This window comes from Haemorhous mexicanus, chromosome 11 (genome assembly GCF_027477595.1).
Source record: "Haemorhous mexicanus isolate bHaeMex1 chromosome 11, bHaeMex1.pri, whole genome shotgun sequence".
Lineage (NCBI taxonomy): Eukaryota > Metazoa > Chordata > Aves > Passeriformes > Fringillidae > Haemorhous > Haemorhous mexicanus.
The window spans coordinates 7254387-7269499 of record NC_082351.1 but is presented as its reverse complement, the minus strand read 5'-3'; the positions used below and the strand labels follow the sequence as shown (position 1 = coordinate 7269499).

The following is a 15113-nucleotide window of genomic DNA, read 5'->3' as shown; positions in this document are numbered from 1 at the left end:
ATTAATGTTATTCCATTGTTGGTATCAAAGTATTGTCAAGCATTTCCAAAAGAGAGTTCAGAAATCTTAAAAAGGGCACAAGAAGATAGGGCTGGCTGTTTGTTCAGTGTCCTTTGACAGTACTGTCTGAGCAGCTTAAGCACGTGTGGGGAGCAGTCATGATCTCATTACAGCTAACTATAGGTGATAAGCAGCTTTGAACACCAAAATCACCACTGAGTGCAGATGTCAGTGAGTTATTTAAAGCAGAAAGGATTTGGGAGAGAAGCCTGGGGTCTACATAGTTCCATGTCTAACTCAGTGTCTGAATCAAACCATCGAGTAACTGCCATGAAGTTGGTGGAGCTCTTGCAGAAGATGAGATATGCTGCTCTTGCATTGGTTGGTTGGTTAAAAACATGGTAAAGTCTTGGAGCTTTGGAAGACCCTGCACTGCTGTTTGGTGAAGGGCTTATTACACTTTTCCAAGCTGTGGTCTTTGTGTAAAGCTGAGTGACACATCTGAGGAATAGACCTGTTAAATTCACTGGGGTCGAGTCTCGTACCAAAAATACAGAAATAAAAAGAATTTTTAACTTGAGTCTTTTGAGTCTGTCCCAAAAGAATTGTTGAAGCAGTCTGAAGCTCAATTTGTGTTGAAACAATACATATGCAGGTTTTTTAAAGATAGTTTCTTAAACACTCCCATGCTTCCTGTAATAAAACCCACATCATGTTTGTCTTGAAGATGCAGATTTTACTTAGATTAAGTGTTACACTGTATAAAATGTTTATGAATCCCTTTACTTTTGCAAATAATGGAGTGGTTTACTTTATTTTCCATTAGCAGCAGATGTTGTGTGTTTTCTTACACTGTGCAAGTGGCATTTCCTTTACTTGGGCATAAATCTTCCTTATGTAATTGAGGTCTTAATACTTCACAGTTCTTACCACAAGTGTTGACCTGAATACACTTCTTAAAATTTGACAGTAAGCTAAATGTGAACCAATAAGCATTATCAAGCATGCTTTATGCATCTTTTATTTTTATAGAACTGAGGAAAAACCTCTAACTCTATTTTAGTCCAACTGAATAGGTATCACTCTGGTGCAGCATGCAGAGTTGAATAGTTTTCACTTCAGGTGCTCTGCACACTGGTTTTTGGTTTTTTTTTTTTTAGTGTAATAACAACACTTGGGGGTTTCTGTTTTTCTCCTTAATTATTCTTAGCTCTAGTTAAGTTAAATTTCCATTTCTGTGATCTCTGTGTTACTTTTGTAGCATGTTTAGCACTGACACTTACAATGAATTTCAGCAGCTTAGAAAACTGAACCTATTGACAGTTTGGTTCACCTAATGACAAAAATCAGTTGTCTTAAAATTTAGTTCTGATTTGTGAATGCAATTTGACTCAAATATTCTTAGTTAAAATACTTAGTGGTATTGTATCATTCACCAGACAAAAGTGAACCAAGGTTTTTATTCACTGCTGTTAAAATACCTTCCTAAAACCTGGCAATTAAAGATCACAGGTTAGATGGTTAAGTGTTTGAGCCTTTGTTTTTTGGAGTTCATCCCATTGTGACATGACAACCAGAAGAAAATTCATAAACCTTTTAAGAATACTGCCAAAGATCCGTGTCCCATGGTAGTGAGCTTGCCAGGTTGACTCTTGTATGAGTGCAAAGCACTTTGTTTCAGGTTTCCTGTCATTTGCAGGTTTTTTTATGATTCTCAAGGAAGAGAAATGTGTTATTTTCCGCCCATTATGCTTGTTATTTTGTGTTTTTCAGCCTGAGATGATGTGCTTTTGGCACATGTTATCACACTGTATTGATCTGGAAGAAAAAATGAAAGGGAAATTGGCTTTCCCAGCTACATACAGCTTGTGATGTATTGTGGCTGTGAGAATACATCTGATTTAGCAGACTGTTATTTTGTAAGAAAAAACCCAACCCAAACCAGCCTGCAGCATGGCCTTGCAGTGTCTGTAGAAGAACTTAATGTGGGAAAAACTAAGGTAGCTGTAGTACACTTGAGAGAGGTTTTGCTGTTAGAAACAAATTTGCCACAATTTGTGTGTCTTCCAGATGAGTGTGCTGTGCTTTTTTAGTGCATGGGACAGAAGATTTTTTTATGTATATGCAGGTGCTGCATCTAGTAATCTACAAACCAATTTGACATACCAGGTTTAACATACTTCCTTTTGCTTTGGCTTTACATCTCTTACATAACCAGTGGCCTCAGTTGTTGTAAGTGGCACACTAGAAAGCCTGTTGGAAGGAGCTTTGAGATCCACTTCAGCAGCTTAACATTTAGATAAGATGTTGGGAATTTGTGATCTGTAGAGTGTTTACAGGGACTTGTTTATGACTGCTTCAGTGAACAGGAAGTTAAATATAGGCTTTGTTTGTCTGAGTCTTCACTTCAAATGAAGAGAAGTTCCTTGCCTCAAACCCTCAAACAGAACTGGTTGGTGTGGCAAAGCATTTCAAGGGGCCTGCTGCCCAGGTTAGTGTATAGGAGAGTAATAATGAAGATTTGGAATATTAAAGGTCCCTTTGGAAGGTGCTTGAGAAATACAGTGGAGTGAAGTGTGTTCTGAGCTCCCTTCTTGGATATTTCCTTTTGCAAAGCCAGGTTGCATTGGATACCTTGAAGTGTGAGGTTTGCTAGAAGGTACCAAAGGATGGTTGTACTGGCTCCTGATTGGGTAAAACAATCTTGCAGACATTTTTAAGTGCCAGATTTTGTCCTTCAAAAAATGTAGCACCTTGCCATGCTTGAAGTTGTGATTGTCTGACTGATGCATGTGTCTCCTGAGAAGACAGCCTCAGGTTCAGATTGCCTTTCATTTCCACTCAGCTGGCTGGGCCTCTTGTTAATTCTTTGTCCTTTACCTTCCAGAACATGCTGCAAGCCCCAAAACAGCTCCACGGTATTTTAACAGCTTTAAGATTTTCAGTATGAGAGATTGAAAGCCTTGCAGATTATGCTGATCCTCAGGAGAGTTACAGGATAACAACAGGCCCAGATCAAAATCTCTTCCATGACCCTGGGTTGTGTGTCATGTGTGTTCTGCCATATTGAAGGGATGAGAGTATTCTTGTATGAAATTGTGTTTAGTTTTATCAATTTCATTTCAAATGAAATTACTACCTTAGCTTTCAGTCCCATCAGATACTGTGTCATATATTCTACTTAAATTAAGTACCAGATTTAGTGCACTGTCTTTGTCTAAAGTATATTTGCCATGACAAATGTCATTATTTCCCATTCCAAACCTCAGAAATGAAATGTTGCCCTTTATCCTTGAATTTTCCATGGCATTATTTACTTGTAGCACTTCTATTGAGATTTTTTTCCCCTCTAATGCAGAGCTTGTTTTTTTCTCTTTCCTTTTCAGTGTTTTTAGTTTGGTTTTTTTTTTTTTTTTTTTAGTAGGTTAACAGTACAAGAGAGTATACTGTATATGAGAATGTACCTTCCTTGGTACTTCCTCGTGGAGAAAAAAAATCACAGTGAAGTGTTCAGTAGAGAAGTTATAGCTCATGTTTTCCTGCCTGTGACCCTTAAGGGCAACCTGCTTAGGGAAATTAAACTGTTATCAAGGAGGGGGCATGGATTTGCAACGTGATTATGTGGCTGTAACTCCCTTATGAACATTGTTTCTGTCCCAACTGCTTGGGACAGCTGCATTAATCAGCATGTTCATCCTCACCTAGTGAAGCTCTGCCAGTGGAATCCCTTAATGTAGAGGCACTGATAATGATAAAATGACATTTCTAAGGTAAAGCTTCTTTTGCTGGAGGTGTTGAGAAGGTAAAGAGTGAGGAATGCTTTCTTTGTCATTGTGAGTAGCATTTTTTCCAGGAAAAAAAAATTAGATAAAAAAAGTGGGGGCCCAAAGTATGCCTTTTCCAGCTGAATTAATTTTTTCATTGGCAATGTGAAGTTAGAAGGGGTTGCAGTGAGAGAGGAGGGCATCTCTCAGTTGGGCATAAAAAATTTTACCTATCCATACAAACCTTGGTATATTTATTGTAGCATGGGTGTCTACTTGAAATTACAGGGCAATCTGCAGTTCCATTTTCTCATATAGTAAATTAAGTGGTGTCCAGAGCATTGGTATAATCTGGAGTACTGTATAACTGTCTGCCTTGCATTTCTCTGAGCCTTTTCAGATGTTTAAGAAAGCCCCAAATTTCGTTTAGTATCAATGTCTCACAATTACAGTAGCAGAACAAAGTACTAGATAACAACTGCTCCTCCTGCTTTTGGCACAAGAATTTGTTTACCAGGGTGAAGTGAGCTTGTTTGGATAATCTTGCTTTTATTCCCCTAAGTCTTTCTGTTGGACTGATGTGCTCCTAGATTGTCGTTCTGTTTCTGCCATATAAACAGAAAAGTTGCTCAAGGATTTGGATTTTCAGCCAAGCAGCACCACATTCATTCAAAAGAGATGCCCTAATTTGAGTCCATATTAACAAAACCAATTCAGTTGTTCATGTACTGGGACACAAATTCTTTAGATTTTGAGAATTTTAATTAACAGGCAAGACTAAGTTGAAATTAAGTGCAAGGGGATCCTAAAAAGTGAAATGACTGCCAGACTTCTGGCTTTAAAGAATGGTTTAAAAGTAGCAAGATAGTCAAGTAAATAGTTCCTTTCTGAGAAGCTGTTTTTCTGCTGCCTGAAGTACACCACAAGTGAATGGTTTTACCAAGATCATGGAAACATTCAGTGGAAGTATCAAAACCAGTAGCCTATTCCTGGTTCTTTCCATTTGGGTAATCTCAGGTAGATTATGGTTATCTAAAAGATACCTGAAGAATCTGTTTACCAAATCAACTGAGTGCTTTGCTGACCTGTCAAGCTTCAGCAGAGAGATGTAAGAATTGCTGCATTTCTCATGGCTTTGAGTATTTTACCAGTGTTCAGACAGAAGTTGTGCTCTCTGATAAAACTGCAGGATACCATTAAGGACCTGCCAAATGTAAGTGTTTTCTGCTTCCCTGTGTAGAAAAATACGAGTGTAGCTGAGGCAAAATGTTTGTTTAGCTTTATCTTCACAGTTAGAGAAAAGTCTCATGTGTGTGCCCCTCCAGTCATCTCAAATGCTGTTGTAACTGCCAAAATGCCCTGGGTGTATCTCTGTCTGCATATGTGAGATTAAAGTCCTCTTGGGTACTGAAATTCCAGCTCACATGAGGCTGTGAAGCTGTTAGTGCCTTGCATTCCATGGAGGGATAGTGGAGCTTATGCTGACAGCACATTAAAAGTCAGACTGGTAATCTTTTTGTTCAGAGCTGCTGTTTGTGCATCACCTACAATTTTGGCAGAACATCCTCAGTCAGGATGCTGCTCTGATGTGATCTGGTGGTAGCAAGAGGCAGAGGTAGAGCCCAAGCTGAGTAGATGTTTGTTTCTGACCACAGAAGTGAGAAGATGAGTGTTTGCTTGTTTGGGTCTTAAACTCATTCTCTTAACAACAGGAATTGCACTGAATGGGCATTGCCACAGATTTTCTGAAGGCAGAGATCCTGCAGTCCCCAGCTCCTTTAAGAGAGCCAGTTGCTTGGAATGCCCTTATCTAACACTCTTCATTTCCATATAATTAATTCTCAGGCAGCTCAGAAAAAGGGCAATGTATAGATCTGAGGAGGAGATGGATCAGAGTGGTGTCACAACCCACAGTGTATGATAGGAATTGTAAAGCTGCTTTACAGTGAGTTTGAAGTGAACCATATCAAACACTGGTTTACAGAGGCCCTAAGGGTGAGATTAGCTGGCTTGGATTGGTTCTTTGTGGCAAGTCTGTGTTGGGTTTTGATGCATAACTCCTAGACTTGATGGGTTTAAATCTATATGTTGTCTTAATTCCTAAGGAAACAAAACATTTGTGCTGCTTCCTGAGTACTGGAGCCAGTTTCTGCTCCTTAGCAGCTGACTTTGCTCTCCCCTCCCTTTGCACAGGACATGTTGTTGTTCACAATGTGCTCTTTGGATGGAGTGTCTGGATCTTGACTGTGGGGTCGATCTCTTCAAGATGAGAAACATTTCCCTTCACAGAATCTAAATGGCTGCTTACCACTAGCCATGCTTTGAAAATTCCCTTCTCCTTATCCCAGGTGGGAATGGGTCTTGGCTTAGCCTTCTTTTGTAGTCTACATGCAAAGCAAAGACAAAGGAGAAGTGTTTGAATATCTGTGTAAGTTTTCCGAGTAGCAGAGTATTGCAGAACTGTACTCTGAAGGTAAAGAGGGAAGAGCAACTTTTCTCTTAAGCATTGTGAAGTGGAAAAAACTGCACATATAAACAGCAGAGTGATGTTTTTCTTGTTAGCAGTGGTAGGAAGAGGCAGGTGGCAGAACTTTTTGCCTCTGGCCCTAATGAAGCTTGTTTGTCTTTAGCATTTAAAGTCTCAACATAAATAAGTCACTGCAACGGGATTTTTGCTTAAGTCAGGTCACAGTCAGCAGCTTAATTGAATGTGGTTTCTATAACTTGTGGAAAAGGTTTTGGAGCAGTTAATGTGTATCATGCAAGTTTTGCTGCAGTTGCTATTTTTTCTATGCTTTCTTCTTTTATTATTTTTTTATTTTGGGGAAGTAAGGTGCTGAGTTATTGGGGTAGAGGACAGGGAGCCTGCATTGCGCATCTGCATCGTGACCTGGGGAGTGAATCACCTCAGTCATAAGAGCTGAGCTTAGTGAGTTGTCCGGCCATTTTCTGACAGGCAAGAGTTCCTGACAGTGGCTCCAGTGTATGGGTGAGGAAAATCCAGTTTGAGTCTGCCTCTACTGCTGCAGGAGATGCATTTAATAACATCCACGTCTTTGCTGAAGGGACTCACGATTGAGGCAAAAGCCTCTTTCTGGGTTTTTTTTGTTGTTGTTGTTGTTGTTTGCCCAAGTAAACAATTTTATCACTGGGAGAAGAGACTGAAGTTTTCAAATCCATGTTGTTCCCAGAAGGGGGCAGGGGAGACTTGTGAGTTGTGGAGTTTGATAAAAAGTACTTTTGTTTGGTTTTGTGACACTTCCGTGCTGGCTTTCAGGCCCAGCAGGCACTCCCGCCGCCCTGGCAGCAGGAATGTGGCACCATGAGATGCCTGCTCAGTGCCAGGAGCCTGCAGCAGGGACCTGGGCTGCAAGCCTTCCCTGCCTTGGCTCTGCTTTCTCCTGGGGAGCATTGCAACAGCTGAGAGTTCTCTCCTGCACTTCCCTCTCATCTGATACACTGAAATGTGTGTGTTAAAGCCCTGAGAGGATGGAGTCATCATAAAACATCCCCATTTCTATACCAAGAGCAATCTGGACAGTTGGCATCTAAGTGTGTGAAAATCTTAGTTCCTTATTCTGTCATCTAGATTTTTATTCTTAATTAAAGCTGGAAAGAAGCTTCTCTATGCAGCTTTCTTTGGGATTTTCAGGGGAGTGTAGGTTTGCTCTTTACAGACCTAACTCCCATTTGCTAAATATAGCCTGGCCAAGAGTGAGGAGGAGGCTGTTTTGCCAGATGTTTTAGAAATGGGGTAATGCAACTCCAGCAAGTTTGTTTTATGTCTGCAAAGTGACCTGGGATTTCTTTTACAGCCTGGAATACAGACAGAACAAACTTGGCCATGTTAGTCTGCATTTCTGTCTTTGAATGGGGCAAGCAGCTACTTTCTCACAGGAAGTTCTTCTTGCAACATTCCTGATAATTTTGACATAACTTCTACCTCTATACTGGCAGTGAAAGGGTAAACAAAGACTCTGCTGAAAAAGGGGGCTGGATGAGTGATGCACAAACTTCCTTGAGGTATTTGGTGGTTTTTATGCCTGAGTGGGTCTTCAGTTGCAAGGTCTCCTGGCTCTTGTGTCTAGAGACAAGGTTGAAAGAGGAGCCAGCAGTCAGAAGCAAATGGAGACTAAGTGGGGGATTACTTGAGAGAACTGGAGCCATGGGAGCCCATGGGACCCGATGGTGCTGTAGTGCCAGCCTTGATCATCTTGGAAAAGTCACAGAGCTGCTGGCACATCTCTGATCACTTATTTTCAAACTAGGCCCAAAGGATAATCCAGGGTGGTCAATCTCACTTGAGTCCTGGGGTCAGTCATGGGTCCGGTCCTTTTGGTACACCTTTGCTGTGTGAAACGTGCAAGAATGTGACTGGGAACAGTTAGTATGGATTTACTGACTCTGAGTTGTGTCTGACGCACCTCATTGTCTTCTGTGATAAAATAATCGGATTTGTGGATGAGGAAGAGCACTAGGGGCCATTTAGCTTAAGTTTGCTGGGTGGTTTACAGTATTCTTGTGTGCAAGTTGGGACATTACAGACTGGATGGGTGGAGTATGAATTCAAGCACATCAGGAAATTCTGAAGAGTAAATGGAGTCAGAGATGAAGGAGTGATTCATAGAGCTCTTTCCACACAGGACATTAGCTTCTGAAATTAGGCTCTTAATCAGTCTTTTTTTCCTCCTGAATGTCATCCTTTGCCACAATGTGATAAGAGTGGATGGAAGACAGTATTTAAGAGGCTGTCTGGTTGAAATTCATCAGTCTGGCTCATTATCAGTGTCGAAGATTAATCTGGCTTTTCTTGGGAAGAAGTGGGGAGGTTCACATGAATGTTCTTCAAGATACCTATGTTTTGTTTTTCATTCAGTCATGTGTATTTGTGATTGGCGCTGAACTGTAGTTAAATACAACACATGGGAGTTTTGGGGATTTCAGTCATGCCTAGGGAGGATGTGTTTGGAATACTGCGAGGTTAGTTTGAGAAGAAGAAAAACAATCAGTCAAAACAAAGTGATTTTGTTTTCAAAGGGTTACAGCTTCTTTGGGTTTGACAAACTTGCTGTTATAAAAGGTGATCTGGAGGTTTTCTTTACCTAATATGTACTATAAATTCTCTTCAGTGTTCCTATAAGATACTGTGGAGCATCTGATAATCTTTTCAGGATTGCTGGTCTGAAAACAATACTGTGTCATTAAATCTGGTCAGGCTAAGGTATATATATATGCCCAAGGAACTGTAATTGCAAAATTCAGTGTGTGGTGTTTGCTTTGGGTTTTTTTTTTCCCCTTTCCAATACTGCTATTACTGCCTTGCAGCAGCCAGTGGTATGCATTGGAATTAAGAATTCAGTTTAAGCTTTCTAGTGTGGTAGTGTGCTAAATTAAGGTGCCAGTTATGAGCAAAGAGGTTAATGGTCTTACATAACACTGGTCTTGAGGTTTTTTGCCACTGCAGAATCAAAAATGGCAATTAGGAGTTCATTTTTGTCCTAGTTGTGTATTTTTCTGTGGGGATCAATTATCTGCAGCAACTGACTTTCAAATCAAGACTGTTTTTTCTGTTTTAAAAGCATCATAATTTAAAACTTGAGAACAGTATTAAAAATCTGCCTTCACCACAAGCTGCTTACGTTTGTCTTTCAGTTAGTGGTCTCTTGGAAAGCTATAGATCATCCTTATTTTATCAGAACTGCCTAAGGAATGTAATTCTAGCTCCTCTGCGTTTATGGCTTTTGTAGTTATTCTTCATGGGTTCAGCTGCTTGTGGCTTTTCTGTGTCTGTGGTTAACCCTCTAGCTTCTCTGTACAGTTACTAGTTAAAACTCTTTAACTCTTGGCTACACTTTGCTATTGCATTGTGTAGTCTGAAACAGCCAAAACCATGGGGTGTTCTTACAGATGCTTCTGAGATCTGCTGTGTTAGCCTGTACTTTTTTTTTCTTCTGAGAACACTTTGCCATTTGTCCCAAATGGGAACTGTGTCCATTAGATTTAGCTTGCATGTGTGTCTAATCTCATCCTAAATCTCCATTCACAGAGATGCTGAAAGTGTGTTACTTCCTGTTGAGGTTTCCCTTCATGTCTAGCCCCACTTTTTTCTCTCATTGTGGAATTTATAGCGCATTGTAACTTGAATTACCTTATGAATAAAAAATGTATATGGTCACCTCTATGGCAGCATGGATTGCTTTGCATCTGTGCACTGTTAAGTGGAAAGAGAGATAATTCCTGGTTATGTTGTCTAGGGAAGACTCGGGATTTGCTCTGTAGACTCCATTCAGAAGTGTCCAAATGGTGTCTTGTTGGAAGGTGAAAAAACCCCCAAAAGAACAGAGGGAAAGTTGTCCTCAAATTCTTGGTGTCTGATGTCTGTGAGAAAGAAGGATTTATGTAACTGAATGTGCTGCATTCTGCTCCTTGGCTTTCCCTCTGAGGTGCCAGCATGTTCTTGCAGGGCATTGCTGTCTCACTTCCTGACAGCCCACCTGGGCTTGGTGCCTGCTGAGGCTCTGCTTTGGTACATGAGCGGAGGAGCTGTGAACTGCATTCACTAGACTTGCCCTAATTTTTTAGCATATGGTGATCTCTGCTTCTCAGTCTTTCCTTGATGAAGTGTCTGCTTCCAGGGTAGTCAGCAGCCTGCATGTGCAGATAAGCTGAATTGGGATTTGAGCAGGGAAGCACTAAGCAGATCTGCAGCTGGGTATATGACAGCACATAGAGTCCCCTCCAAACATCACTGGCTGTGGCTTTCCCTACTTGCATTAGAGATTCCATTAGAAGTCTTCTGGTCTTCGAGCAGTCATCTTATACATTTTTCTAATATCTCTCTGATGGTAGAAATGAGGACACAAGATACAGTGTTAATGTGTAATAGCAGTGGGCTGGTAGCTGAGCAGAAGTCTCCCAAGGGTAGGATTCATAATCCGCTTAAAAGAGAGGAGAATCAGAGGCTTTGGAAGGTCACCTTTGCGGGGTGAGAAACATTCCCTGTGCAAAGCTCTGTTACCTCTATGATCAATTCCTCTCCCATTTTCATATTTCATCTCACAGCAGCAGAAAATAGATCTAGATGAATCCTGCAAGAGTCTTGACCCCTGTAAAACTCCCACTGCCTCAGGTTTGACTACCTGCCAAAAGACAGCTGTGTGTATATGGGCTGATAATCTTGTGTGACAGGGTTATGAAGTCTCACTGTATAGAGATAGTGGTCTGTTCCCCATGAGACACCTTGATCTAAAGGGGACAGCCATGTGCTTCTGCTTAGTGCTTTGCAACTTCACCACAGTTTTACCTTTGCCTAATTTTGTTGCACCTGTATTTTGCTTGCGTTGGAGAGTTGTGAGAAATTCAGATGCCTAAATGCAATCCTAAATGACAGCTTTACTAAATTTCCTTAATGTTAAAAAACCCTGTAATATGTGTATTTGATATTGAAAGTACTACACTTTAAACGTTAGTGCCTCTCAGAAGCCAGAAATTTATTAACTTCTTGCTTGTGATTTATGATATTTTAGTAATGTGTTGGGACAGAGGTACAGCATTTGCTCATGAATTTAGTATTTTCTTTTAAAGGTCTAGTTTTTTTGCAAGATTGTCCAAATTCAATGGAAGCTTGCTGCTTTTTCAAGCAGCAGCCACAACTTAATCTCTGAACTTTGGAGGAATGAGTTCTGCATGGCAGTGGCCCAGACTGTTCTGTAAGTGTGCTTTCCTCCACATGGCAGCAAGATGGCAAGTAAAAACTGAGTTTTCTGCATCTCTGAAGCAAAAAGCTGGGCCTTCCAGGAATCCCTAATTTGATGAAAGCAGTGTCCAGAGTTAGGTGTTTCAAGCCAGTGGTGAGAGCTTGCTATAGCAGATGTTGATCATGAGGAAATGGGTGTGAGGCTCAAGTCATGAAACGTACCTTAGTGAAATTCTGCTGAGGAGACCCTAGGATGTCCCTGTCACTGAGGAATTGCTGTGCACAGCCAAGGGTGATGTGTCTGCTCCCCAGCAGTTGAGGGGTATGTACACAGACACAGCTTTTTGGACCTGTGTTGGCACAAGAGCCCTTTCATGGTGGGGCAGGGGACAAATTACTTGTTCCAGCTTCGTGTCACCTTCAGTGTTGTTGCAACTCCACTCCTTCACAGGAGCTGCTGCAATGGTTTCCTACACAGAGCCCTTTAGATGGATCAACTCTTCCTTCCTAAAAAGCTTCGTTGTGCAGAAGTGGTCAGCTTTCTGAAGTGACTTTCTTAATAGTTTAACCAAGGTAAAGAGAACCTTGGATGTAACCCAGGCAGCAGTTTCTAAGAATTCTTTGTTGTTCATGAATCAGTGTTGTTTGTGTAATGTTGTTGTCACTGTTCCCCCTGGCTTTGCTCCCCAGTACTGCTTGTGCATGCTGCTGCTGTTTGTCATGCCCTATTTAATCACAACAGGCTTTCCTCACTCTCCTCTATATATTTTAGCAGCTCTTTTGCTCTGAAAATAATGCTGGTATCAAATAAATTAAAGATTTATTTTTGAGGAAATAGGGCATTTTAAATATTAATGGTGTGTTGTGGAAGATGAAAACATGAAGAATTAGATTGCAGATTTTTTAATGTACTGTTTAAATCTTTTGAACCAAAGTGGTTTTGTATAACTATTAGGTAGTTATGTTGTGATATTTTATCTTTGTTGAGTAAGAGAGCAGCTTCACAGTTGCTTGGAGATGGAGTTTTGCTGTGCCTTGGTTCCCACTTTCTCCCATGTTTTGATGCTGGGGGATTGTTGCCCAGATGTATTAGGGACCTGATCCAACTGAAAACTGAAGGCTTTTTGTTTTGTTTTATATATTGCTGCTTTGTTTTCCTGCCGGCTTGGCTACTAAATGTGGCTGTCTGCAGGGGTGCTGATGCTGGTGTAAAGAAGATGTTAGGAGAGGTGAAAAAGTCAAATGATATTTCTGCTGCAAGTGACAACTCACGTCTCTTTAAAGTCAGGGGGTGAGACTGTTCTCTGAGCATGTGTTTGCAGGGCAGCTGGAGCTGAATGGAATTGGCTCTGCTCCTCTTGTGCCTGCCCTTGCCCTGCTCAGTGATTGTCCCCTTTTGCTTTCGTTGGGCACTGGCAGTAAACCAGTTCAGGAAGCCACATTGGCGAAAACAACTTTTCTTTTTTTCCGGGTTAACTTGTTTGCCAGGCTGGTTTCTGAGCAGGATCAGTGAGTGCCAGTGCTGACTCAGGAGAGAAGATGGGTTTGAAGAACGCTGACTTAGATTTGCTTAGGATGTCATGAAGCTATGGCCTGAGATGCATGCTAAAGAACAAAGGGTAAGGTTTGCCAATTAGCAATTTTTTCAGTTTTGTGTCTTCATGGATTGATGTGGTAACATCTACAAAAAAGGCTGCTGAACAGCTTAGAGACTCATTTTTTTTTGTCTTCTAGAGCAGACACAACAGAAACTGTAAAAAGCTGGTTTCCTGAAGCTGTTTCATTAATGTGCCTCCTGCCCTATGCTAGAAGTCAGATCTTTATGGTTATTCAGTCTTTTGTGCTGGTTTTCAATGAGAAGGCCTCTCACAATGGTGTGTGTCTGATGCAGGTACCTGTCACCAGCTGAAAGCAGAGATCCAGGTATTTCCCAGTAGGTTCCCAGGCAGCCATCAAAAAAAGGAGATATTTTCAGTTGCTTTTGTTTCAAACCATATTTGAGCTGGTTATGTGGGAAAACCTTCAGTCTGTTTCTCTCATAGTTGTTTCTAAAGTGTGCTAGCATGGCATCATTGCTTAGTGCTTATTCTGATAGTCAGTATTTCTCTTTGTATTTCCATGTTCAAATAAAAATTCAGCTGCAATTTGAAGAGTTGCCAAAACTGAAGATAGGCTCCCCTGTTCATTCTTTGAATGTCACAGTCTTCAAATTAGTGGGAATCTGCACATCACGTAGGCTTGTGTTTCTTGAATGGAAGATCACCAAGATAGTTAGTGATTATGCAATTTCTGGGAGAGTTTTGTTTCAGAACTTGGCCCAAAGCTGTTCTTTCTCATTAGTGACTTGGTTAGTCATGTTTTTGTGTTCGTTTCAGCATGCAGACTGCAAAAATGACATATAATTTTGGACAAGCAACAGCTTGAGGGAACTCAGTAGCCATGCCTTAGCTGTGGGATAGACATCAGTGTGACCTCATTTTGTCTCACTGGAGAGACCCTCCATGGTTGCAAGCAGTGCCATCAAGTCCCCTATGTGTTGTTTGGTCAGTGATCCTGTTCTACAGCAGCCGTGCAGTGAGGTGAGCTGGGAGTGCAAATGTTGGCTTTAGGCACGAGGATAACCATCAGCAATTCAGGCACCTTGTCCTGATACAACTGTTTGTACAGCTGCACAATAGATTGGGGATCTGACCTGGTTGAAAAGTAATCCTTAAAAAAAACAAGACAAAGTGCTGGTTTATTTTTAACTGTGATCAGTTTCCTAGTTTGATTCATGGTGAGGCTGCAAACAGTTGGACCAGTGCAGCAGAGTTGAGTGGGAGGGTGCTGTTAATGCTGTTCCAGATGTCAGAGGATTGCCTGTGCAACCGTGGTCTGAAGAAATAACTGAAGGAGGAGTTAGAAACTGACTTGGCTCAGTCAGTGCCAGAAGGAATCTCAACATAATATTGGATGGTTTTTTAAAGCCAGGCATTTGGATGGCATTGGTTCCACTGTGGAGGATCACTTTATAGAGCAACTGATAAAAGCAAGCTTTTTTCAACCCAAAAACTTCCCTGTTTTACCAGCCTAAAGAGAGCATGGTGGATGAATGAAGTATCAATGTGCGTTTTTCTTCTTGTGCAGACCAAACTTTTGATGTATGTGTTTTCACTGTTGTTTCCCTGTCAGAGCTGGAGGCCTAAGTGTTCACCTGGGTTTTCTTCCTTAATTCACTGGTTTTACATTCTGAAAGCAGGGAAAAAAGAGATTTTTTTCCTTGACTTTTATCTTCAAATAGCAAAAAACCCCAAACTATAAAATCTCTTCTGTGTTTGCCTTTACCTTCCCTTATTTTTTATAAGATGGTGGAGGACAAAGAGCCAGGAAACACACCTTTTTTCTCTTTTTTCATTGCTCATGTAAGGTTTGAAACTGAGTGCCCTTGCTGTTGAGAGTTGACTGTTTTTCCTGTTGCAGAATCCTCACTTTGGTACCTGTGCTTTGCTTGCTCTGGGTGACAAGTGTAAGGTGCAGCATATTGATTGTTCCTTTCAGTTCCTGTCAACCACCTTCTGAAGCCTGAAAAAACTGCTCTTATTGCTGCACAAGTACTTCCTTTTTCTGGGATTTTGGTGCTTTTGCTGGAAGTTTCCTCTTGTTTCCTCTCTACA

General features: G+C 41.0%; 1 protein-coding gene across 4 annotated transcripts in view; it reads left to right on the top strand.

Moving 5' to 3' along the window:
* IP6K1 (inositol hexakisphosphate kinase 1) overlaps positions 1-15113 on the top strand; it is a 36943-nt gene that overhangs the window by 5844 nt on the left and 15986 nt on the right. The gene's annotated exons all lie outside the window — the stretch shown is intronic.